Raw genomic sequence first — 26,856 nt, 5'->3', positions numbered from 1 at the left:
CAGACCCTCCTGTACGGCTGAGAACGACGACAAACGCTACACCAAAAACGTGGAAGACGACTACAACTAAACAACAAGAAGATTCTACATACAAGTCTGCAAGGTTAGAGCGAATCTAAGAACATCAAATGGAACGGAAAAGCACTAATTCGCAAGCAAATAGTTCTGACCTAATAAGTGTCAAACTGTGAAATCGAAACTATAACTAGAGCGAAACAAAACGAACGAAACGTGAAACAAAGGAAATATAGCCCAACAGCAAGAGTAGCAAAAGGATCAGAGGTTGTTTTGCAATGAACTGTTTGAAATTATCCCAAACTGTGCAGAAATTGTGCAAATACAAAACCCAATGAAGCGGGGACGTTTTTGAGCAAACCTGCATCTCCAGCGACAATAACAACAGATTAAAATAAAGTGAGAAATGCCGTAAAACAAAAGAACGAAATTGCCTAATTTTTTACTACGGAAAAGCAAATACAGAAGCGAGCGAGAAAGAAAATAATGACGAAGTGAATTTGCGGGTTCTACGCTCTAGATAACAAGCTGAGTGATTAAAAACGTTTCAGAAATAAAAGGCTCAAGCACGTGTACTTAAGGTGACAATCAGCACGAACAATCCTACCTTGCCAGGAGCAAGTTCTCTAGCTCTTTAGCCCTCTCTAAGTCTAACAGTACAGGACGGCAGCACAGACTCAACTAAATTACACCTGAAAATTACTTTTACTTAAGGGTGAATAACCGATTGATGGCGCCGTGAAACCACATTTCAGGGCCGTGTGCTACAATATTCGAAGGCCGTTTGTGACAAAAGATTTCAAGGCCCTGTGAAACTACATTCGAAGGCTCTGTGAAACTACATTCGAAGGCTCTGTTAAACTACATTCGAGCTACTGTAAAGATATTCCTAAAGATCATATCCTTGCTAAGTCATAAATTTCTATTGAAAAAAAAAAAAAAAAATATGCAGAAATTATATATCTAGAGACTGTCACATGTGTAAGGGTAAACGGAAACGATGCCGAATTCTGTCTTTATCACCATGTCAAATGCCATCGATGTCAAAATAGCGCATACATCAAATAAGAATTTATTGCTCACAAAAATTCTCTCTAGCTAGAAACCTAACATTACCCACCAGTTAAAGTATTTTGTTCCAAATAATATTCCGTTGCTTCCAAGGTGCTCTGGCGTCAGTAACTCTAAATAAAGAATAAGCAGTATTTTCGTGAAGAAACGACTTTCAGTCTGGAGGTATCTACAGTAAGAGAAAATCAATATAAAAGGCGAGCCCGATTTACTACTAAAATTAACATAACTTTAGGTTTAGTTTTACTGTGAGTGAAGGGAGTATCTTTTCCGACAAAACCACAACATGGAAGGACATCGTTTTGACCTTGGGGTGAACTTTCTCGGCACTAAACTTCACTGAGGACCTTCGTTTTATCACCTTCAGAAAAATTTCAGTGATGCTTATCAGCGTTAGAGCTTTACTCCGGTGGAGTTCCTGAGACACTGTGTAAGAATATTTCTTCTGAAGGAAAGATACTTAATGCAGTAGTCGGTGAAAAGTCTATTTAAAGGAGCACTCTGATGAAACCGCCCTAAAATTTGAAAACCCGAAAAATTCAGTTATTTCATTATAATATGAATTTTTAGTGATTAATAAAGCCTTTTCAATAATAATTTTAGTTGAAAGTCAATTCTAGGGCGAGAAATTACGATTTGAAAACCGTTCCGCCATTAATTTTCGTAATCACTTCGCAGGCTCAAGAAGACTGGCGCGAGTTTGGAGATTACTCATTTGACGCGCCGTGCTCGTGGCTAATTTTCAAAAACAGTATTTTGATCGTCTATATATATATATAGATATCTTATTAACCAAGCGCGAGGGCCGCACTGGGAGAATATCGGCCCGAGGTCTTGACAGTACGGACCTCGCTGCGCTCGGTCCGTACAAAAAAGACCGAGGGCCGATATTCTTCCAGTACGGTCCCTAGCAAGCTTGGTTAATAAGAGATTTATTATACGACTTGAGTTCAAAGGGACACAACTGCGGTATCATTGGGGACCATTCGGGAGATAGTACCCGGTCCAATGCTGGGAGAATATTGACCGGCAATAGAGCATTTTGATTGGTTGATTTTAGTTATTGGCCCTCTGACTGCCCAAGTCGTGTAATAATGCTTTTTATAACACTAAGACTAAGACTATTTCACTAAATTTCACGAGGTTTCTGTATAAATATAAAAGTGTGTTGAGTAATCTACGTCACAATGGGTTGAACCGTGACGTAGATTACTCATTTGACGCGCCGTGATCGTGGCTAATTTTCAAAACCAGTATTTTGATCGTATATATTGCTTTTTATTACACTAAGACTAAGGCTATTTCACTAAATTTCACGAGGTTTCCGTATAAATGTAAAAGTGTCTTGAGTAATCTACGTCACAATGGGAGTGACCGCTGACCGAAGATAAGTTGGCCGTGCTTACGAAAATTAACGGCGGAACGGTTTTCAAATCGTAATTTCTCGCCCTACAATTGACTTTCAACTAAAATTATTACTGAAAAGGCTTTATTAATCACTAAGAATTCATATTATAATGAAATAACTAAATTTTTCGGGTTTTCAAATTATAGGGCGGTTTCATCAGAGTGCTCCTTTAAAAGTTTCAAGTTTAGATATTATCCACTTTCATCATGAGCCATGTACTCACAAGTTATCTAAATTAGTACACCCAAATAATCATAATACCTTGGTCTGGATCTAACGCTACGCCGAGATGATTTCCAAATAGCACAGGTATAGTTCCGACGTATTTGACTGTTCCTCGAAGTCTTCCGGCAAGCCAAGGATCCCTTAACAATACCTTCATACCTACTTCAATAACATCGATTGATTCAGGCTTGAAGCCCTGTTTCATAGTATCACCTTTAACGGCAACAGAAAATTTATGTTAATCAAGAATAACAAAAGAAAGGATAAAAAAAACACTAATTAGACTTCACTGATGTTTTTACGTCATCAAAGGCCAACATAACCCAGTAGTTCTACTCGGAATTCAAATGACTTAACTTCGGGTTAACATTAGCTCCTGAGCGAATCCACACACCAGTATCCCCCACCTGAAAAAAAATCTTATTAAATACTCACTTGCGGATAAAAATTTGTCAGATACGATCAAGAAAGTACGTTTAAGTTTCGATTATTGGTGAGACTTCCATTTTTCTCCATACATAACTCAAGCAACCCATAATTTCTCTGTTCGCTGTGACGAAGGGTTACTGGTCAAAACGTCAGCTGTAGAAACTCTTTACGGTGGCCAATTTACATTATCAACTCAGGTAATAAAAAACTAAGTTATCCTAGTACACCCTCCATCGACACAGCACCACAGTTTGTTTAGGAACTTACCCCCGTCAGCCTCGACATTAGTTGCCGCTTTCTGGTTTGGCCCGCCCATGGCTTTGTTGGTCGTTTTGTTCACCTGCATAGCTTGATATTGATCCTGGCCCTTCAGTCTTTCCATCTGCTGCACCAGACCCTGCACGGTGGACGTTCAACTGGCTATCTGCTGTGACTGATCATTCAGAGAGGACATTAATCGGTTAATTTTTTGTGACTGATTCATATCTTTGGCCATTAAACTGTCTATTTGTTGCAAATAATCATTCAACTGCTGTGACTAATCATTGTAGGTGGACATCACCCTCTCCATTTCCTGTGTTTGTTCTACATTTTTGGCCGTCAATCTCTCAATCTGCTTTGACTGATCTTTAATCTGATTCTGAGTGATCTCAAGGCTGCAAAGAGCTACGTTCAAGTGGCTTTCCATGTGTGATTCCAAGTGAGAATTGGTCTCTGTTCTTTGAAACTGAAAAACAGACGATGATGTCATCAAACTATTTTAATACAATCCTAAAATTCAAATTTTTAATCTTTGATCTAAATGTTACTTTCAGAAATACACCGTTTAAAAGTATATTTATTGACTGAGTGAGAGGGCCGGAGCAGGAAAATTTGGCCCGAACTCATGACGTACGGACCGAGCGCAGTGAGGTCCTGCGTGTTGAGTGAGAGCCTAATATTTCCTGTCCACGCGACCATACTCAGTCAACAAGCATTTTATCATACGACGGCGTCCACGTTAAAAACAGTTGGAGATATCTCATCGTAAAATATGACCAAGTTCTGCTTTCATTTGTCTTACGTATTGGAGTAGATTTAATTTAACCTGTTCTTCCACACTTTCCACAAGATACGAGTTCGTAAATCCGTATCATTGTTTTCAGACTCGTGAACGCGCAGCGTTTGACCCCTGCTTTCAGGGCCCAGCGGCTTTTCCCGGAACGGCTCACGTGAACCCGTCCGCTCCTACACACGTCATCTCCCATCATGCTTTTCTATAGGATTGCACGGGCGGGGAGGTACGGATCATTTAATTCCATTGAAACTCATTTTTAAATATGGTATGGAAATACAGTACGTAGACAGAAAGCTCAAGAAAGTCTGTTTCAAATGTTCGACCTCCCCCCCTCCAAACCTGCAATTTATAATAAACTAAAAGCTGTTTTATACCACTTATTGGCATCCTAAGTTCTTGTATTTACAATGAACTTCAGTTAGGGAACAGTCATCGCGAACATGAGCCACGAGCCACACAAAAACAAAGAAAAAATATTTAGTTTTGAGCGAGCAGCCAAAAAAATCCTCACATGTGTATACAGAAAAAATAAATTCATTTTGCCGTCAATACTTTTTACGTAAAGCATGATTTTTTTTTCTTGTGAATCATACTTTTTTCTCATTCGTGAATTGTGATTATAAATAATAAGATCTCTTCGTGTCCACGTGTAATCCACTTTTTAGCTCATTCACGTGCTTGCACAATGAATGAGTATAGTTACGGGCCGAATGTGGACATTTTTTGTAGACATTTTTTGTAGACATTTTTTGTAGACATTTTTTGTAGACATTTTTTGTAGACACTTTCTGTAGACGGAAGTGAATATTGCACAGGAAGGGAATTGTGATGTTCCTCTCCACCCCTGCTCCGTTCGGCTTATTGAGTCCAGATATACTTCGATTTCGTTTTAATCAGTAAGTGCAAAGAATAAAATAAATGTTTGTATGGTGTAGTAATTAAAAAAAACAATAAGTCATAATTTTGGAACTTCTAAAAATCGCAATATGGATTTAGAAGCCGGAATGTTCGCAACTAAGGGGACCCCAGACCCCGGGTTTTTTTTTCATGCCATCACGTGCACGAGACAGACCATCAAGGCCGCCATACAGGAAAGGCTGAGCTAACTTATTTGTGTTGGCGTTGGTATTGGTAAGTACGTAAATCATCGCTTTATCATTGTGCTTTTCCTTTGGAGCTCTTCACCATACAACGCGCACATCAATAATAGCGGCCAAGATAGTCACACTAAACGATTCGAGCTCCAGTTTCGGCCCCGATTTAAGGCTCGTTCGTACAAGAGCTGAAAAAGTGCTTTACAATCTGCACAGGTGGCCCAAGCTCTGTCACAGGCTCTTTCACAGTGAATAATTAAAGAGTTTGTATAGTGGTTTAGTTGGACTTGCTTTTGAGCACCGTAAATGCAAACCTAGGCCTGGACCCTAGTCAAATCTCTCTCAACGGGTCCTCCCCATAGTCTTCTAACACCAACGCTTCACACATACTGAGGTACCCCGGGTAAACTCATTGACTTAACTAGCTATAGATCGTCGAGACTGTCCATCTTAACTTCACTGTTTTCTTGTTATACTTGATAACAACAGAAATACCAGGTATTACACCTGGCTTTACACCAACTTTACGCTGTGCATAAAGGCCTCTTAAAGAAGTCTCATTACTCGAACTTTACGTTAAAGCGTAAAGGCCGCGTAAAGCGGGCCTTTACGAAATGTAAATGTGGCGTAAAGCTGTTTATAGTAAAACTTTATGGCTTTATGGCTAAACTTTACGCTAACCTTACGCCAACTTAAATTTGTTTTTCATGCTGTGATGACTTCCACCCATGTTATTCATGTACGTAATTGCAGTAGTGTTATCAATCATAACGCGCACATATTGAACCCTCAGGTCCTGACAGAATGTTTGTAATGCAAAAATGCCAGCTTTCATTTCAAGGGCATTAATGTGTAGTTGCTGTTCATTGTGGGTCCATCTACCCCCAGTTGATTTTGTTTGATAAACAGCAATCCAATCCATGTTAGAGGCATCTGATTTAAGGATTATAAGAGGGTTAGGATGATTGATTGGATTCTTAGCGTTTTGAATGTTTTGAATCCATCACCGTAGATCTTGTTGTGCTAAGTTGGAAAGGGTCATAGGAGCATCGTAATCTCCTTGTGACTTCTTCAGAGCCCTGATCTTATCAGTTTCTAGTTGACGATAATGCAAAGGTCCATAAAGGCAACCCTGAAAAGCAGCCACAAACTTTCCTATAACCTCAGCGAGTTCTCGTATCGTGGGGTTTGGTTTTTCTAGCAGACTCTTTGCTGCCTCTTTGATAGCTCCTTCTCTCTCGGGAGTTAGCGATACTACCGTACACTCAGAATCAAGGATGAAACCCAAGAACTTGAGTTTTCGGGTTGGAACTAACACTGATTTTTCTGGGTGCACCAGAAATCCCAGAGAAGTAAACAAGTTGACTGTTTGCTGAATGTTATTTTGGCAATTTTTAATGGTGTTGCCTTGTAAGTATGAATCATCGATATATGCGACAGATACAGAAACAATGTTCTTATAGAATTCAGATTTTTAAATGCGCGAGAACGCGCGTGGAAATTGCTTAACTCACGAAAGCTATTGCATGAAAACAAGTCCGGTGAGCCCTTCATTTAATTGTTCCAAAATGATAATAACGTCGAAAGGAATCATCAGGAAAAAAAACTAGAAAATTCTACGGAAGGAAATCTGCGAGGTCTGAAAATTGCCTTTTTTCTAGATTTTCTGAAATTCCGCTTCGTAGAATTTTTTAAAAATCTTTGTGCATTTTCCTTTTAAAGTGCCAAAAGCAATCACTGACAAAAATCATGGGGTCACGGGTTAGTTTTCGAATTATTTAAAAAATGTGTCTGAGTAAGCCTACGAAAGCGTTGCCATGGAAACTGCTAGTGACGAAATGACATCTATTTTTAGATAACCAATGATTATATAATTCAACCCCGTAAAACGGTTCAACTGGCCTTGGTCAGTCTTTCTGTTGTCTTCTTTCAAAGTTACAAACCATCAAAAACATGAAAACCGGTACGAGCCACCTTAACTCACGAAAGCTATTGTATGAAAACAAGTCCGGTGAACCCTTCTTTTTATTTTTCCAATATGATAACAACGTCGAAAGAATCATCAGAAAAAAAAACTTGAAAATTCTACGGAAGGAAATTTCCGATGTGTGAAAATTGCCTTTTTACTAGATTTTCTGAAATTCCGCTCCGTAGAATTTTTTAACAATCTTTGCGCATTTTCCTTTTCAAGTGCCAAAGCAATCACTGAAAACAAATCATGGGGTCAGCGGGTTAGTTTTCGAATTAGTTTAGCCACAAGCTAAAAAATGCGTCTGAATAAGCCTATAAAAGCGTTGCCATGGAAACTGCTAGTGGCAAAATGACACCTATTTTTGGATAACCAATGATTATTTAATTCAACCCCGTAAAAGTGTTCAACTGGCCTTGGTCAGTCTTTCTGTTGTATTCTTTCAAAGTTACAAACATCAAAAAGATGAAAACCGGTATAAGTCACCTTAAAAGCGCCTTTTTTGCTCATGTTTCCTTTATTGCATGTAAAACATTAGATTATTTTGTATCATATTTTGGTAACATTTGTTAGTTGTTCCCGTTTATTTTATATTATTTACTGCCCTCTACTCTATTTTGGGCTTGTCTCGTGTGATTTGCTTGCTGTTTTGCTGTTAGTTTGTATTTACAATAAATTACTTTGGAAATCCTTGAATCTTCTCCGTTCCTATTCGCTCGACCGCTGCATCCTGTTACAGAAATGTTTTCGGGCTGCAGCTGGTTTCTTATAAAACGACTAAGGATACTTTTTGTTTGTTGTATGAACCCTCAGTGCACCAGGTAGAGGTGTGTATCCCCGTCGGGTTTGGTCAAGTTGTCGAGTGCCACAGATGACGACTAATTATAACTCTTTCACAGTCAAGATCTCAGTAGAAATTCTCCATACTGTCTGCCATAAAATTCTTATGATGTTGGATGGAAGAATTTGGTATTGGATCAACTAATAATCCCCTAATTGACACTTTCATTTATTCTCGTCACTTATCTGCTTGATTTTGAGTTGATATTGTAAGGAGAAAGACCTGATAAAATATCGGGACCTATACGATCCATTAAAATCACCGATCACTTCACGTGCACCTCCGCCAATGTAATCTATTACATAACTTGCACTTATTGCAGAAAGATATACATCGGTGAAACAGGCAGAAGACTAGGTGACCGATTCCGAGAACACCTTCGAGACATGGAAAGGAATGACAAGGACACATCGAAACCAGTCGCTAGACATTTTAATTTACCTAATCATTCTAAGCAACATATGGCAATCTGCGGTCTTTCCTTACACTTAGGCCGATAACGAAAAGCCGTAAAACTCTTGAACAAAAGCTAATCTTTAAAACCGACAGTCTAAATCCCACAGGGATCAACGAACGCTTTTTATATCACTAATTTATTCGTGTTTTTCTCGTTGCCATGTTCCCACCAATAACGTAGCTCCATTTTCTGCCTTTAAAAGCACACACGACCCACAATTCCTCTATTCGCTCCGACGAAGGGCTAACGCTCGAAACGTCAGCTTTGGTAATCGTTACGGTGGCCAATTTACCATTTCAACTTTGTTGATATATCCAAATTATTTCGTTACCCCCACCGACGCAGCCCCAAACACTTTCTTTAGAAACTATCAGCCTTTATTCATTTTTACACAATGTCTAGGGAACTGTCCCGGAGTAAAGCTCAAACATTGACGAGCATCATTGCAATTTATTCCGAAGGTTTTAAAACGAGGATACTCAGTGGAGTTTAGTGCCGAGACAGTAGACCCCAAGATCAAAACCGTTTCCTTCCATGTTGAAGTTTTGTCGGAAAAGCTTCTCCCTTGAACAGTAGAACTAAACCTGCAATTAGGTTAAAATTTTGTCAGCTTGTTTTTTTAGCAGTAAATAAGACACAACTTTTATTTTGAATTTCTCTAACTTTAGATACCTCTATGCTAAAAGTTTTTTTTTTTTTAACGAAAATACTGCTTATTCTTTATTCAGCGAGTACCTTCGGAAACAACGGAACAAGTAGTGGAAAAAGATACTTTACCTGGTGGGTAATGTTAGGTCTCTCGCTTAAGAAGATTTTTGTGACCGAGAAATTCTTATTTGATGATTACGCCATTTGACGTAATCAGACATCTATGGCACTTGATATATTGATAAGGATAGAATTAATTCTGCAACCTTTCCGTTTACTCATGCACATGTGACAGTCACTCGATATATAATTTCTATATATTTTGTTTTTTTTATTAGAAGTTTTTGATTTAGCGGGGTATGATTTTTAGGAATATCTTTAACAGTAGCTTGAATGTAGTTTTCCTATTTAAATTCACGACTCATACACAAGGGTGGGTGTGCAGCTCGAACTAGGATCCCGAGTATTTAATGCCGTCCGACAAAGTTACACAAATAGTAAACAACTAGTCATCACCTCTCAAGCTTAAACGTTTAGTGTGCCGCCGCCTGATACGAAAACCCAAAAAATCCAATGGGAAAAATGGGAACGTATTCCCCATCCAAATGCAGGCGCACCGACCTCTGGGGGTTAGAGGTAAAACAGCTTAATTACGTGCAAGATAAAATTTTAACATAAAACTAGGAAAGTTCGAGAGCTGAGATGAATACATTACAAATGTCAAACCTTAAAGACACCATACAACAAAAGACTCAATTAGCGCCATAGCTGCCCACGCGCTAACATACCAATAGGAAAATATTTACATTCTTTGTCACTGCCACTTACAGTTTAGTTCTGCCGAATGTAAATACGTTCACAGAGCCCTCGAATGTAGTTTCAAAGAGTCTTCGAATGTAGTATCACAGAGCCTTCGAATGTAGTTTCACAGAGCCTTCGAATGCAGTTTCACAGGGCCATAGAAAGTGGTTTCACGGTGCCCTCGATCGTGCATGGATCCACTCTTAAGTAAAAGTAACCTTTAGGTGTAACTTAGTTGAGTTTCTGCTGCCGTCCTGTACTGTTAGACTTAGAGAGGCCTAGAGAGCTAGAAAACTTGCTCTTGGCAAGGTAGGATTGTTCATGCTGTTTGTTACCTTAAGTATATGTGCTTGACCCTTTTATTACTGGATCGCTGAGCTTGTTATCTAGAGTGTAAAACCTCCAAATTCACTTGGCCGTCATTTTGTTTCTAGCTCGCCTCTGCATTTGCTTTCTCGTGTTGAAAAAGCGGGCAAATTCGTTTTTTTCTTTACTGACATTTTTCACTCTATTTTATTCTGTTGTTATTGTAGCTGGAGATGCGCGTTTGTTCCAAAACGTGCCCGCTTCATTGGTTTCTTTGTTTGCACAATTTTCGCACAGTCTGTCATAATTTCAATCAGTTTGTTGCAAAACAACGTCTGTATATTTTGCAACTCTCGCTGTTGGGCTATATTTCCTCAGTTTTGTTCTCACGTTTCGTTCGTTTTGTTTCGCCCTAGTTCCACCTTCAATTTCATAGTTTGCCATTTATTAGGTCAGAACCTTTTGTTCGCGAATTAGTGCTTTCCTGTTCTATTTGATGTTCTTAGATACGCTCTAACCTTGCAAACTTCTATTTAGAATCCTCTTGTTGTTTAGCTGTAGTCGGCTTACACGTTTTTGATGTAGCGTTTGTCATCGTTCTCAGCCGTTCAGTTTGTCGATCACGCGATTCGTTTGTGCCACACGCGTCGAGTAATTTTGTCAGTAGCTCTCCAGTTTCAGTCGTGTGACCATGAGTCACATCCGTCACACGCCTTTTCTGTTTATGTTTCCTTTATTACATGTAAAAACATTGGATTATTTTGTATAATTTTTTAGGTAACATCTGTTAGTTGTTCCCGTTTATTTTATACTATTTACTGCCGTCTACTTTATTTTGGGTTTCTGTCTCGTGTGATTTGCCAGCTGTTCAGCTGTTAGTTTATATTTACCATAAATTACTTTGGAAATCCTTGAATCTTCTCCGTTCGTACTCGCTCTACCACTGCATCCTGTTACACAAATTTTTTGGGCTGGTTTCGTAAAGAATGTCTATAAGGATCTTTCTTGTTTGTTGTATGAACCCTCAGTACATCAGGTAGAGGTATGCATCCCCATCGGGTTTGGTCAAGTTGTCGAGTGCTGACAGATGACGATTAACTCTTTCACTGCCAAGATCTCAGTAGCAATTCTCCTTACTGTCTGCCATACAATTCTTATGATGTTGGATGGAAGAATTTGGTATTGGATCAACTAATAATCCCCTAATTGACACTTTCATTTATTCTCATCACGTATCTGCTTGATTTTGAGTTGATATTGTAAGGAGAAATTCTTTTTGGTCACTCATGGCAGTTAAAGGGTTAAGAGAGTTTTAGTGACTGAAATATTTCGTATTTGATGTATTTGCCATTTGACACAGACTGACAGATGACATAACAGGTATAATGTTATAACAGGAACTATTAACTCTGTAACGTCTCCATTAAATCTTGCACATTTGTTATCGATTGGTCATTTCAAAATTGACAAACGATTTTTTTTTTAATTTGTTATATCAACCCTCAGTGGACCTGGTAGAGGCTACTTTGTCCCCTTTGGTCATGTTATCGAGTGCTACAGATGACGATGGCAATAAAATGACTGCTGTTTTCTCGGCTTCCTTTGTGAGAGAACAAGAAACGCCGGAACAGTCTGTCCACCATCTTGATATTAATGTTCGTCCACTGATTAAAGGGCATATCGTCTACCTATCACAGTAACTGCAACTTGGTCTACCATCAGTTTTTAAATTCAGTAGAAGTTAGCAGGCTTGTCTTAAGGCAAGTAGAATTTACGAAAGTATGGTAATTAAGTAAATACTTTGTCCTTAGCTACCAGACGTTTGTAAAAACAAAAAAAAAAAACAAAGCATGTGAACTAATTGTAATTTTTAAAAGCCGAGACAGCATTATACACCAAAGTGGGAGGAAAAACGTGGATACATTTTCTGTTAGGGTCGCAGTATTTGGGTTTCAAAACCGCAAATAGTTTGTACTGTGATCGATTAACATAACGAGGATAAATGAAACCGTTGACGAATCTCTTAGTTCCCGATCAATTAATATTGTTATACTTTCCTTCTGCCTAACATACGTCATGACAACAGCTTCTCAAATAAATGATTAAAAAAGAACTGTGTTAAATAGACAATGAAAACAAATAAATAAATAAATAAAACAGCCTTTCTTTTTCTCTGATTTGAGTTTACATGAGTATTGCAAAATGTCAAATGATATCGAATACGTTCCAGTATTCGCCAGCTTCGAACCACAGAAATAAGTAAGGTGACCCTTCTCCCACACATCCTTTTGATATTTTATTTTTAATTTCCTTTTAAATTTAAAACATTCTAAAGGCTTCATCTCAACTCCATGACAAGTTCTATTCGTGCAAAACCACCTCAATGACCTCAATGACCTCTATGGTGAAGATGCATTTTTCCGGAAAACCAAACGGAAAGTGCCAAAGGTTTATGAACAGCTTTATGTTCAGATGAACCACTCAATGATGTAACACTCTACTGAAGGACACTCGTAAACAATTATTATAAATGTGAAGAAAAGAACATTTAGTAGGGATGTCGTGAAGTGTTTACAGCTTCAAGATCTACAGCCTTCCAGATAGTTGGAGACAAACCTTCGACCTTACAATGATAGTGATTAAAGTTGTTATGCTAAATTTTATTTTCGTTGTTATTATTATTATTTGTTTCTCGATGTTAGGAGTATCCGAAGTTCTGTGAACCTTTTCTCGGTCGTTCGAGATTGTTATTTTAATGAAAAAGGATCGACCATAATTTTCAGGAGGCATCTTGCCATGCCACGGAAATTACATAAGGATTAAACTGAGATCCTACGAAGGTTTCGTTGACAATAATTTATGAATACAGCGTGCAAATGTTCTTTCAAGATCACCTTTGGTGGAGAATTTCTTAGCAAATGCTGTTTGCTTGAACTTAACTCTCACCTTCATATTTCGCGTAATACTTTCAATGTGCGCCTATAAAAATGCCTCTTAAAGAGGATGACTCAACTTGCAAGGGGAGATTTTGTCACAACATCACCTCTACACCAACAAAAGAGAAGAAAAGACCCACGCGAGGTGTAATAAGCCATAGGATCTCGGTGACAAGAAAAAAAAGCTTATCATGTACTGCTGAAATTAGATGCTAGTAACTTTTAGGGGTTAAAGGACCAAGGAAGCTTGCCTACAATCATCCTGTGTGATTTTCTAAACCAAAAGAAACTTGTCAAAGGTGTGTTCTATGGGAGATCCTTTCACCTTCTGCCGCAAAGTATTTGTGTTTCAGCTGATGATTTTGCTTGAAATTAAACAATATCTTATGGTTTGAAAGAAGTAAGATGATTGAGGACCACAGTGATCATATACATTTCTCCTATTTCTACACTGGCCATTGAGAAATAGCTAAGTTTCGCCAAAGATGTCAAAGTAAAATCAAATGTTTGACTTAGGGTCTAAATTGTTGATGATAAAGTTTATTTGTCTTGCTCTTTTTTCTCCTTTCTTTATTTTAGCCCGGTGTCGAGATGTAAGAATCCACCCCATGATAATCTGAGGTGATCACTTCCCAGGGAAGTTTTGGAGAGGATTCGGGATTCTTGTGGTTTGGCGAAAGCATTGGATAGTCTATTTCTGGCTGAAACCATTTTAATAAAAATGTTTATATCAATACTCTACCGTCTGTCATACAACAGCTACAACTGTAGGTTTAGCTTTAAGTATTTAATTTGAAATCAATCATCTGGAGGAGATACTTTAGCTGGCTGTATAGTGCTCAATACATAAAGTAGAGCGTAAATAGAAGTAGTAAAATCAACAACGAAACAAAGTTTCCGCGACTCGTAGTTTCATGCTTTCGCAATCATCAGACGGTGATGATTGCGAAAGCATGAAACTAAGACTCACGGAAACTTTGTTTCGTTGTTGATTTTACTATTTCTAATTTGAAATCAAAAGATATTCCCTATCTTGCGATCCACATCAGAAATGACTACATCATTCGACAAACGATTGTTCCTACTGAACAGCTAAACGTTTGGTTGCTGTTCTTGGCGTTTTTATGGTTTTTGTTATCCTTTTTTTTATATCATATTCAACGTTACATCTTTTATGCCTGCGATATTTCACAAAGAATTTGTACTTTCCTCCCCTATTCGCGATCCATTTTCCCGCTTTCTGGGTACCAAGTGAAGGGTGATTTTAGCTGAATGTGGCTGAAAAACATCCTCTTCCTTAATCTCCATATAATTTGGATATATCAACAAAGTTGAAATGGTAAATTGGCCACCGTAATGATTACAAAAGCTGACGTTTCGAGCGTTAGCCCTTCGTCGGAGCGAAGTTAATTTCCATATGAGCGAACTTAATCTCCATAGGCTGATACCCTGGAAACGAGGGTTAGTGTTCCTAACTGTTTCCCTCGTTATCACGCAAGACCAGATTAACTACCGGTTACGGTTCGAAACGGCGACAAAATGGCGGCAAGTCAGAGTATTTTTCATCATCATCCCTTTTTTGTACTAGCTATACCGATAAAGGGAGTCTGGGAACTACATTTGTTCCCTGGTAGTCACACATGCGCAAAACTGACTTTCTCTTCCGCTTTCATTTTGAAAGCAACATCGAGATGGCAACTGGCCAGAATTTTAAAGAATGCTGTTCTATTTCCGAGTCTTGTATACGACCCGATTGATTTATATGTAAACTGAATAATTTACTTATTTCGGCACGACTAAATCGAGCTAATTTATCACACGATGAGAAATGGTCCCGGGATTGTAGAATCATAAAGCGTCGCAGGTGCTAGATTTTGTACCGAGGAATATTCTCAAACTGTAATGATATCAGCGCATTAATGAAAGTACGAGCATACATGGTAAATAAGAATTCTGTTTTGACTTTGTGCGCATTTTCTTTCTTCAGGAGTCGTTACAGTGAGGCAGTTGACAGAAAGTCTTTATCGCTTGCTAAGGTAATAATAACGGATGCGTTGTTGGTGGTGGTTTACGCAAACTTATGATCACACTTTTTAATTGATACCAATGTTGAAATATCTGTTTAGCTTTGTGGCCAAAATTGGTAATCTGGTCTCAAATTGGTGAGCTATAATGAAACATCAATATTGTTTCTAGAATTAGCTTATGTAAACATGGCTGAGTTTGTATTCCTGATTTGCAACAACCTTTAGTTATCATCTGGCAGAGTTCTCAGCTATTTAATTTTCACTGGCTGCTCTTAATCTACAATAATCAACTAAGAGCAGATCCGTGCAAGAATCAAACAAAATCGCAAATCTTTGGCAAAGGTGAAAAAAATAAAATTCAATTGTATTTTGCATATAGATAGCCTTTAGTGAGTATATGAATGCCATGCAGTTTTTTTCTTGAATTATTTGTTAATTCTTGAGAAAAACGATCTGATGGAAGCCGTTTTCAACTTAGGCACAATTTGGCGATCCCAAACACGTGCAAACAGGGGGGAAATTAGTCATGATTCACTTGACTCGCTTGTCAAAACTGCTTCGCCAGAAAAAGCCGTCTTAGTTCCAATTTGTTTTATAACTTGCCATGGTCTAAATAACACGATTTCCTAAGCATTAGATTTATCTGAGTATTCAAGAGAAGTAAATAAGTTTTTGCTCTCAAGTTCTTCGTAAAACGGTAGGGGAAAAATAACGATAATTTTGAGCCTGTGCCTTTGTTTAGAATTTCGCAAGATTAAGAGTGAAACTACCCGAGTTAACGATCTTTCAAAATATGTAAAGTTTACTTGGGGGAAATGAATGTGGGATTTTTAAGAATTTGTTGGAAATCGTCAACGAAATACCTTAAATCACGCCATGTTGTGTATGCGTGAACATTAACAAAAACAATATCGTTTTTGCTTTAGAAATCATGACAACTCTAAAAGCGTAAATAACAATGCAAATATACTGAGCCCAACTTGGATATGATATTCTCGAATTTTATAGTGCTTCATTTTACCGTTCGGTTTATTTCACTCGTGAGGTTTATCATGAAGCCCGCCGCTGCAGCTACGATCAAAACCGGCTTAATTTCCAACGAATTCTTCGTAGCTCACTTTTCACATTTGCACTCTTTACGCTGTTAATACAAATCTTTCTGAAAATTCTGAAGGAAGCCATAAAAGGGCTGACAACAAAGCCAACTAGTTCAAGCATGTGTTCTCATGCAGTTTACGTGAACCGTTTTGAGACTTTATGCAAATTACATCTTGCTTGAAAAGCAACACAAAATTTGCATATCAGGCTGAGCAAGAGTTCGTGAAAGTAATTGTTACATAGGGTGGATAAGGTGTTTTCAGTGGCCAAGATTGGCTCTTTTAGCCATATGTCTCTTTTCTTTTGTTTTTGACGATCGTTGTTCCGAAGTTTTTAATCAAATCAGTTCAAAACAGGAAAGAGGTCTCGATGGTTTTCAATTAACTGAACTACCCTACGCTATTTGCATAGCGCGACAATATGATATGATAAATTTGCGAACGAGAACTATACTCCCGAAAGAGCAAAAACCTCCATCATTTCCCCAAGAGCAGGAAACGCAAAGTATAGTCTTTCTTAAATTTAGAATTTTTGTTCAGTTCAAGTGAGAAATAAACATACACTAATGAGGTTAATTTAATAGTATCTTATCTGGGTGGCAGGAAAAATGGCTAATTTAATCATGCACATCTGCGCTTAGAAAAGATATCCGTTAAGGTATGCTAGGGTAGACTGGGATAGTTTGCGCCGAAAGCTGGGGAAACCGTGCGTAAGGGCAGCTTGTGTAATTATCACGATCCGGTTTGATTTTCTCTTTTATGCCCCTTTGGTAGTCACTCCAGTTTACTGAGCAGCTCTCAAAGCTCCTGATCAAAATGTCGCTTTCGCTGGGTTCGTTCTTTACACTGTCCACTAAAAGTACTCTGATTGTATTTTTTATCGTTCCTGATCGGTTGATAAAAGCTGACACACACTATAGAAAGATTAACTGTTAACTGAATAACAGGAGAGTAAAGTCAGTGAGAGGTGGTTGGAATTTCTTTCTCAGCCTCAATACATGCCACACCTGACGAGCTTCACTTTGCATCACTTTCGGAATTTGACGCTTGGACCGAGTTTATAACAGCTGCTCAGGACTGATAATACAACAAAACATCAATTAGGTTATACCGCATTTCCTAGAATAAGCACCTAGGGGCGTATTTAAAATTTCGGCCAAAGAAGGTGGAGGGTTTATAAAGTTATCCTTTCAGCGAACTGTTACCTATTTTGGCTATGTTCTAAATAGAAAAAAAGAAAAACTGCGTGATTCACGTAGACTTCAAGTCAGTATGGAGATAGAAATAACTGGATGTGACCTAGCGGAAAAAATTATTCTCCTGTACTGATTCGGTTGTAGTTGATGACTTCAAAAAGTTATAAATAAATTGGCCTTAGAAAAAGGTTTTAACAGTATCCCTTTTCATCTAAGAAAATGAGGATGGAAGGAGTGCTAATTCGAGACGGGTGCTTGTTTGATATTATGGCTTAGGGGATGAGTACTTATATTCGGGGGAGGGTGCTTATCTGAGCATGGGCGCTTATTCGAAGAAGTACGGCTCGTAGTATGTAGAATCAGTGTATATCATCGTTAGTATCCATCCAAACTTTAGATTTACTTTAATCTGATACATATAGTGGTAACCATCTTTCCAAAGTCATTGAATGAAGTAACCGGTGTTGTAGATAAATCGTTTAGCAGATCGAGGTCTTGTTAAAAAAAAAAAAAAACTTTATAACAGGCTCCTCACTATTCATTCCATAAATAATTTGATTGAAAGAAAGTGGTTTCTCAAATTCACATAATTGAAGTGAATACTCCGTTTTGACATGTTTGAGAATTTATATGCAGGTAGGTCACAATGATAAATAACCAAATGGATATACATAACCTCATCAAGTCAGTTTCGTGATCAATATCATAGGCTGTTTGCTTTGGTTTCAACCGTCAGAAATGCTAATACTGAGTTTAATTTTGTTAATTTGATAGTGTTATGAATTCAAAGAAATATTTTTGGACTTTGAAACGATGCCTAATTGCTACAAACAAGTTGCTGTTTCATCAATACAAAATTAACTTCCGATGTTAATGTAATCTGAAATATTCTACGGTGGTTCCGAGAGAAATAAATTACAGTGGTTTGAAAAGGGCCTCACTGTAACCTTCCTTCTTCACGAAAGATCACACGTCTTAAATTAAAAATTCCATTGAGAGCATAATGAAAAGGAAGTTGTTTCTCAAATTCACTTGCCTTAAGATAAATAATCTGATTTTGACATGTTTAAGCGTTAAAATTGGGTGAAGACCCATAAGCAGACAGCTCAAAGTGATATAGAAGTCTGGATGAGTATATTCAAACTCATTAATTCATTTCTGTTGCTTAGAACATGACGATTTACCAAAACATTACTGAAGATGGAGAGGAGAAAACTTACGAGCGGTTGTTTTGCTGTCAGGAATTAACTGCAGGAATTCACGGTAATCTGATATTTCTTTCGGCTTTCAAAGTTTTGCTGGCCCTTCACCGTTTCATCTTTGGGAAATATTCTGATCCTAATTGCTTAGCACAAAGAGACGTCTCCTCATGTAACGTCCAAACTGTTTTTCCGATCCCTGGCTACAACCGATCTCCTTCTGGGTGTGACTTCTGAGCCTCCTACTATCACCTACTGGATGTCCGCCATTAGAAAGCGATGGGATGACTGCTACAATACATTATTTACAAGCTTTACAGCAAGCTATCTTCTCTGCGGCATGTCTCTGTTGACACTGACTGCAATAAGCGTTGAGAGGCTGCTCGCCTTAACATTAGGGCTGAGTTGTAATATTCCGAGCTGATGGAAAACGTGTAAATTACAAACAGTGCTTGGATATGAATTTCAACTGCGAATCTTAATAATATTCCTTACAAGCAGTAATATCATCACTGTATAAACCCAGAATCTGGAAACGCTACGTAGACGACGCCTTCACTATCTTGGCACGTGACAACGTAGAAAGCTACTTACGACATTTAAACCACCAAAAGCCTTCAATTTCCTTCAGTATATATGGAGACGGAAGGCAACAAAATACTCGAGAAGAGAACCTTATGGACACCTGAGAAACCGAACCCACAATGGCGGCTGGCCAGAATGTTCCTAAACTTGGCGGCTATGATTTCGAGTTCACAAGTATAGTTCCCGATGATTTTGAATGTCCTGTGTGTCAGTTAACAATGAAAGATCCCATATAGGTTGGAGGATGTGGCCACAGACTTTGCAACATCTGCTTAGAGAACTTATTCAAGTAAGGGCAGATCAGTGAATGCTGAAACATGTTACAAATGAAAACAATCAGCTCACTTGAAAGTTGAATGACGACAAAGACCGGTTGAGTCACTTTCCAAGGGGAATCAGGGTGTGCCTAAGCCATAAGTAACTACTAGAGCCTTCTATTCGGCGGAAAACAATGGCAACAGATTCGAGGTGGCGGTCGCTATGAGTCGCTTATTTGAATGCAACAGAAGGCTATCAAATATTTCATCAAATAACTGGTGGCTGCCTTATAGACCTTATAGGTTACTTCGATTGCTTAACCCCAAGTGCATCTAGAGTTAACGACTGATATGATGTTTCTCGTTTACCTTTTTTGAAAATGAATCGTCTCAAACTTGTTTTTATTCTAAGATGCAAACGTAATATGCAAATCTACGGCTATGGGTTCCTTATGCAATATGGCGTAGCGAAGAAAAACGCGACATGATAGCAAATAATAAATATGATAAGAAGTTTTGAAGATTTTTTTCGTTTTCTGAACTTTTGTAAAATGTTTAATACCTTCAGGAACCATTCTTCAAAATGTCCGGTAGACAGACAGCCTTTTTTGCCTGACAAGGTAGTAAAAGCGCATTTCTTGTTACTCGTGGATCACGCTAATTAATGATTCCAAGTTGTCCTTACGGGTTATAGATCCTTAGGCATTGAACTCACAACTCGAAACCCATTCTCTGTCAGATGGGTGGCCCTTATTGAAAAATGAAGTCAAGGCAAAACATGTGAGACGCAGGAATAGAACGCCTCTTTCGATTGTCATAAACGTGGAAATTTGTTTGGACATACTGTACGATGTTTCGTTATCAAATATTTAATTTATTTAACTTCGCCGATGGGCAGGGACACCGCGACAGCTTGCGCTAATTACCGCGGGCCCAGTAAACCCACCCATCTCACCCTTAGGGGAGGACATCCACCACACAGTAATCTCGTGCGTGGGAAATTAACGTCTCCTACCCCTAACCATGCAGGAGACGGGACCTCAACTTATTCGTCCCTATCCGAGAAGACTAGAATATCTAGTAATCATTTCTTTGATATAATAGAAAGGTAGCATATTCTTCTGAATTATTTTAAGACCTTGAGTGTTGGTCCGGCCGGGGCTCGAACCCTCGACCTCCTGCACAACAGTCCAGCGCTCTATCCATAAATCCATAAATCGCTCTATCCATAAGTAAATACTTCGAGCGTCCTTATTGGTCGAAAACTCATCCTTTAATTTGAATTTGCGCACTAAAAATTTTAAACTATTATCATTATAATTCAACAGTAAACCTATGGAAAATCGAAGCTTATTTTACTTCTATTTGAGTCAACCAGCTTAACAACTTACTCGGGATGTTTGAAGACTGGAGAACACGAAAAAAAAGTTTGTAGATTACGAGGTGGCGAAGGCGCGTGATTGACAACCGTTTCACGGCTTCTGTCAACATCCTACGTGTGTTATTACACCGGTAAAACGATTAAAAGCGCGTTCCATCACTTAATTATCTTCTAGTCACCGCTGTCACAGACAACGGTGACTAGGGGCAACTAATGTCAAGGTTAAAGGGGGTAAGTTGCGAATGTAAATATGGATGAGGTATAGTAAGATAACTTGGTTTCATCACCTGAGTTGATGATGCAAGTTAGCAAAGACTCTCGAAAGCTGACGTTTCGACCAGTAGCCCTTCGTCAGAGCGAATAGAGAGAAATCTTGGGCTGCGTGTGTTTTATATGCGGGAAAATGAAATAATCTTAACTTAAATGTACTTTCTTACTCGTGTTATAATCGTTTGACGGTGACCTTTAAAAAAGGCGGTATACGAACAACACTTACTGATGATCTCGGATAACGTGTCAATCATTAACTAGGGTAATGCAACGTCACGGTCACGATATTAACGAGCTTAAGATCCGACGACGGCAGACATCTGGGACGGCAGACTTGGTCGAGGGGGCTTGGGGAGAGATCGCCGTTGCAATGGCACGAAAAATAGCCTTAAGATAACGCGCGCGACGGCGGCTTGACTCGCTCTCCTCTTCGAAGTTTAGGAAAAGCACTTGCTACCTATAGAAAGGTTCGTGGATTGTTGATCGAAAGTTTCGATGGTGATGACATTCAGAAAATGAATTTTTACTACTGAATGATGCCAGCATTTCATATAATCTCGATTATCCCTACCAGAATTCAAACATTTTGACTAAGAAGGTCAGGACGGAAGTGAGTGCTTGGCAGAGATCGTTACCGAAAAAGGGACATACCTATTCTCGCAGACGTAATGGGGCTGCTTGATTCGTATACATGTGAACAAGGGACTCTAAACGATGGAATTGAATGCCTTTCTCTTTTGTTGAGAAGATTGGCGTACCCTCGTTGGTATTCGTAAGTGACCTTTTAAAACACGGGAAAAGTCTGAATCTAAGCATAGACATGTATGCAAAGCAGCATAATACAGGTATGATCTTATCATGATGATAAATGTTAAACCAATTTCCTGAAGCAAACTTTTTTACGCTTAATCAAGGACGTTTTTTATGGCTGAAAAACGTTACCGAAACTGTTGACTATGAAAATTTTCTCAGATGAACCATAGTTAGTGGTCGGTTAGACTCCAGAAAAGACTCCTGGAATAATACCATGGCCAGCAATTTATGTCCGAACTAGTCTACGAATTTTCCATCGAAATAAAGAGAAATGGTGAAATTGTAAAACTTACTGGGTTGCTTTTTGACATCAAGCTAGTTTAAGTGACGAACTATTTATGAGAAAGGCAAACGAATTATTTAAAATTTCCATGAACAAATCGTTTATTTTTCTCAGCCATTTCACAGACATCCTCTCATAATAATAAACTGTTAAAAATTGCCAACAATTTTCGCCCAAAGTAAGTTAAAATGGCGTTAGTTGGTAAAGTTTACTCACGTTTTAGCCACGACGGCAAAATGGCTTTCTTCACGTCACAGACAAGGCCGCTACGGCGGGAAACCTCACAACGACGGCAGCCGGAATTAATTCTGGCGGTAACTTCACTTCCGCTTACCGTCCCAGATGTCTGCCGTCGTCGGATCTTAAGCTCGCTATTATTCGTGTCTCAACAACTCGTATCTGACACAGGTGAGTATTTAATAGAAATTTTGTGTGTGGGGGAGGGGAGGGGAAGATTCACTCATAAGCAAATGTTACAAGGAGCTACGTCATTTGAACTTCGAGTAAAACTACTGAGCAACGTTGACCGTTGATGACCTAAAAACATCAATGAACTTGAAATGATAATAGCAACGTATTTAGTGCGATGGTCGATTTAATTATCTATTGCTTTTGTTATTCTTGATTAAAATAATTTCTCCCCTATCTTTACAAGTGATACTATCAAACAGGGCTTCAAGCCTATATCAATCTGTTATTATTGTAGCTAGAGATGTGCGTCTATTCCAAAATATTCCAATCAAACGTGCACGCTTCATTTGTTTTTTGTTTTCACAATTTTCGCACAGTTTTTCATAATTTCAATAAGTTTATTGCAAAACAGCCTCTTTTCCTTTTGCAACTCTTGCTGTTGGGCTATATTTCCTTATGGTACTACAGCGGTACTGTAGTAAGCGATTAGTAAGGTCAGCGGTTCTCACCAGTTTGCCAGGTGACCGCTCAACCACGAGGGCGGCTATGTTTTCGTCTCATCACAAGTGTGATGCGTAGTTGTCCATCAATGTAACCCTCTGGCCATCTGTATTTGTAAAGGAGAACTTAAGTTGTTAGCTGAAGATTAAAGTGTTTATCCTACTCGTCGAGGACTCGAGGATGGTCGAGGTGAAGAGTTTTAAACTTGTTGGATGCTTGTGGGTCTCGTTTCCGTGAAGAAGGTTCGGATCGGATTTTCAAGTGGTTTTGAGGTCTATTTCCTCACTGAAGAAGTTCACGTACGTAAAATCAGTTTGGATTCAGGAACTCGTCATGTATCAAGAGTCGGGTCAGAGGTCTGAGAACACAATTGCTGAAGGAGTGGTAAGTGCTTCTCATATTTCTCACGTTGCTGGTGAATCAAGTGATTCTGTGGAACGCAAGGAACATTTTGCCGATGAATTCTCGCATGTTGTGAATGACAATTTACATCTTGATTTTACTGAGCCTGCCGAAGAACATGGAGCGAGTTATATGACTGTGGAACTAAAACACTACTCTTTTGGGGGAGGGCTTTGGGATTTTCGGTTTTGCGGTTTTGACTGTTTTTTTATATCGGTTTTTCGGTTTTTGGGCCAAAAAGGTTCGGTTTAGCGGTTTTGATGTTCAGAGCGGTTTGCGGGTTTTACGTGTTTTTGCATTCGGTTTTCGGTTTTCACAAGAACTCTGATCCGGTTTTCGGTTTTTCCTCTTTGACCCCTTTAAAGGTGAAAATGTAGCGGTTATGTCAGGTTTGCATGCGGTTTACGGTTTTGCTGCCTTTTTTTGTCGGTTTTTCGGTTTTGGAGGTTTTTTTCTCCAGTTTTGCGGTTTCCCAGAGGCCCCAATGTCCTCCTCCTTTTGAGGTACCCCGAAGTAGAAAGTTAACGGAAAAGGGTCTTCAGTATCAAATCGACCTGAAAGTAAACAGTTTTAAGTCTTAGAAAACTGCACTTACTAAAACTTTGAGGAGAACCTTGCCTCTTCGAGTTTTTCTGTACGTCTTGCTCTTTTTTCACTGTTTTTCGTCGTAGCCCGTGAGTGTTAGGATCCACACCGTGTTCAGATGTGGTGAACAACCACTTCCCAAGAAACTCAGTATCAGCTTCAATGTAGGTGACTATATTTTAACAGATTTTTGCAGATGCGGAGTCGGGTATCTTGTGGCTAAGTGGAAGCATATAATAGTCTACTTCTGGCTTTAACCCTTTCATTTTGAAATCGTAATGGCAATGCTCTTAATAGAAATAGTAATAGTAATCAAAGTTTAATGTATTTACGTGGGGCATGATTACCCATATTGCCCGAGCCAGAGGCTCATGCATGAAACGCAAGACAACGACCCACCCATCCCACCCCAGAGGAGGACATCCATCACACAGTAATCTCGTGTGTGGGAAATTAACGTCTCCTACCCCTAACCCTGCAGGAGACGGGACCTCCATTTATTCGTCCCTATCCGAGAAGACTAGCATATCTAAACCATTTCTTGATGTTATAGAAAGGCAGCATATTCTTCTCAATTATTTTAAGACCTTGAGTGTTGGTTCGGCTGGGGCTCGAACATTTAAGGTCAGAGTGCACGGCAATACTTACAGCTATAGCTCTGAAGATTTTGTTTTAAATCAAAAGATATGTCTTAGTTTGCAATCCACATCAGGAATTACTACATCATGCGACAAAAGATTATTCTTACAATACAACTAATTGTTTAGTTGTTTTTAGTGCTTTTTTGGTATTGTTGTTGTTGTTGTTGTTTTTTTTTTAATTTGTATTTTAAGGTGTCATATTCTATGTAACGCCTTCATCTCTTACGCCTGTGATTTATACCTCGCTCTGTTTGTACTTTTCCCCCCTCGTTTACTGTTCAGTTTGCCAACTTTAATTGTGGGTCCTAAATGAAGGATGATTTCCCCAGAATGTGGCTGACAAACACTGTCTTTAAATCTCTCTGGGCTTTATTTGAAGACGCCGATACCATGGTAACAAGGTTCACTGTTTCCGTTGTTATCATTCAAGACCGGATTCCCTTCTGGTTACATTTTGAAACCGAGACAAAATGATGGCGTGTCGGAGTATTTATTTATTTATTAACTTTTTACACCAATTGATACAGAGATTCTGGGAGCTAGGTTTGTTTCTCTGGTCATCAGGCAAGACTGATTATCATTTCCGGTTTCGCTCTGAAACTGAAATCACAATGGCGGCTGGCCAGAATGTTCCAGAACTTGGCGGCTATGATTTCGAGTTCACAAGTAAAGTTCCTGAAGAGTTGGAATGTCCTGTGTGTCAGTTAACAATGAAGGATCCCATACAGATCGAAGGATGTGGTCACAGATTTTGTAGCGTCATGCAACGAGGTTTTGTTGAGGTATGGTGCTCTCGATCAAGTAAAATGCTTTCCAGGAGACTAATGTTCTTTTTTTTAAGGTGATAGTCATCCGCTTGGTAGCGTTACCAACTGATTTTAAGTCGAACTTGACTGAGTTGATAAAAAATTATCAAATAGAGTTGTATCTTGCTCCGAGTTTTGTATACGGCCTGATTGATTCATATGCAAACCGCAGAATGGACTTAGTTCGGCAAAGGTAAATCGAGCTGATTAATCGACTAATGAGAAGAACTATACGAAAAAGAAGTGGTTTTTTAAAACATTTAACGATGAAAAATTGCGATAAAACATTTCGTGAAAGCGTATTAAAAATTTTTTGACAACTTTTCGACGTTTGGCTAATGACGGCGTCATTAGCAAGATAAAGAGTGAAAGATAACAAATGTTTAAATACTTAAAGGACAATAGGTAATGAATGTTGAAATGCTTGATGAAAGGCACCTCGTAGACAAGACAGCCAAATTTTCCTTGGCACTTTTTTAGAAAGCGGAATTGGCTTTATTTGAAGAGGCTTGTATCCCTACGGGCTGTCGAAAAGTGTTTACCGATCGCAGAGTTTCTGTGTTCAGCAATACGTTGATGGAGGTGTCGGGCTTTAAAGCCGACATATTTTTAAGTGCAGCTTCAATTGATGATTCTTCCAAATTCTTGCGTGTTGATGACAAGCGACCAAAATCCCGCGGTCGTCTACCAAAGCACTTTCATCCGCTTCTTAAGAAAGGCAAATATGTCAGCATGAACCCACGTAAAATACTACCTCAGAACATCACCGATTCACTCTCACCCAAGGTTCCAGACTTGCTCATCTGCTTATTTAGTATTTAAACATTTGTTATCTTTCACTCTTTGACTTGATAATGACGTTAGCCAAACGTCGAAATGTCGTCAACGAATTTTTAATATGCTTTTATGAAATGTTTTATCGCAATTTTTTATCGTCAAATGAGAATAAGGGCTGTAGAACTAATTGCACTTAAAAAGTATTCAGAGTTTGTTTGCGATATTCGATTTATTTCAGTCCTCATGATAAAGCGTTACGGGTGTTAGGTTGTGCAGCAGGAAAGATTCTCAAACGATCATGATATTAGTCTCCTCTACAATGAAAATAAGTAACATACGCAGTGAACGATGATTCATCTTTGACTTTG

At 38.7% G+C, this 26,856-nt stretch overlaps 1 long non-coding RNA gene and 1 pseudogene across 1 annotated transcript; one reads left to right on the top strand and one right to left on the bottom strand.

The window, feature by feature from the left end:
* Nucleotides 1-2,631: 2,631 nt before the first annotated feature.
* On the bottom strand, nucleotides 2,632-6,221 carry LOC148729287 (uncharacterized; annotated as a pseudogene).
* A 2,483-nt stretch (nucleotides 6,222-8,704) lies between these two features.
* LOC148729286 (uncharacterized) lies at nucleotides 8,705-12,498 on the top strand. The gene is made up of 2 exons (XR_015989044.1): nucleotides 8,705-9,346; nucleotides 11,828-12,498. It is a non-coding gene; the product is annotated as an uncharacterized LOC148729286 (long non-coding RNA).
* The last annotated feature ends 14,358 nt before the right edge of the window (nucleotides 12,499-26,856 follow it).

This window comes from Stylophora pistillata, chromosome 6 (genome assembly GCF_964205215.1).
Source record: "Stylophora pistillata chromosome 6, jaStyPist1.2, whole genome shotgun sequence".
NCBI classification, from domain to species: Eukaryota; Metazoa; Cnidaria; class Anthozoa; order Scleractinia; family Pocilloporidae; genus Stylophora; species Stylophora pistillata.
This window is presented reverse-complemented; position numbering and strand designations above follow the sequence as displayed.